This window comes from Entelurus aequoreus, linkage group LG18 (assembly GCF_033978785.1).
Source record: "Entelurus aequoreus isolate RoL-2023_Sb linkage group LG18, RoL_Eaeq_v1.1, whole genome shotgun sequence".
Lineage (NCBI taxonomy): Eukaryota > Metazoa > Chordata > Actinopteri > Syngnathiformes > Syngnathidae > Entelurus > Entelurus aequoreus.
In genome coordinates this window covers 9698585-9699530 of record NC_084748.1, presented here as the reverse complement: position 1 = coordinate 9699530, position 946 = coordinate 9698585, and positions in this window count along the sequence as shown.

The window sequence follows — 946 nt, the reverse complement described above, 5'->3', positions numbered from 1 at the left end:
AGCTGCCTTTTTTTAAAACCACAAAATTAATTTTTTACAGTACATTGTTGTAAAGTGAAGAACGGTAAATGTTGTTTTTACAGTAAAATTCTGGCGACATTGTTGTAAAGTGAAGAACGGTAAATGTTGTTTTTACAGTAAAATTCTGGCGACTGAGCTGCCTTTTTTTAAAACCACAAAATACTTTTTTTTTTACAGTACATTGTTGTAAAGTGAAAAATGATAAATGTTGTTTTTACAGTAAAATTCTGGCGACTGAGTTGCCGTTTTTTTTAAACCAAAATATTGTTTTGTTTTTTTACAGTACATTGTTGTAAAGTGAAAAATTATAAATGTTGTTTTTACAGTAAAATTCTGGTGACTGAGCTGCCATTTTTTAAACTACAAAATCTATTTTTTTTTTTTTTTACAGTACATTGTTGTAAAGTGAAAAATTATAAATGTTGTTTTTACAGTAAAATTCTGGCAACTGAGCTGCCTTTTTTTAAAACCACAAAATTAATTTTTTTACAGTACATTGTTGTAAAGTGAAGAACGGTAAATGTTGTTTTTACAGTAAAATTCTGGCAACTGAGCTGCCTTTTTTTAAAACCACAAAATTAATTTTTTTTACAGTACATTGTTGTAAAGTGAAGAACGGTAAATGTTGTTTTTACAGTAAAATTCTGGCGACTGAGCTGCCATTTTTTTAACCACAAAATCTATTTTTTTTTTTTTTTTACAGTACATTGTTGTAAAGTAAAGAACAGTAAATTGTTAGGATCCGCTGCTCGGATCACAACTTGTTTACATTTTAGTGTCACGCGTGTTTGTTTCTGTTGCCATGACGGCAGATTTTGCTCACCTGCCTCTGGTTAGCGTCGGGACGCACACCTGTTGCCCGAGCGCTAATCAGAGGGCTATTTAGTCTTCGCCCGGGCAGCACTCTGCCTGGCTTCCTACTGTA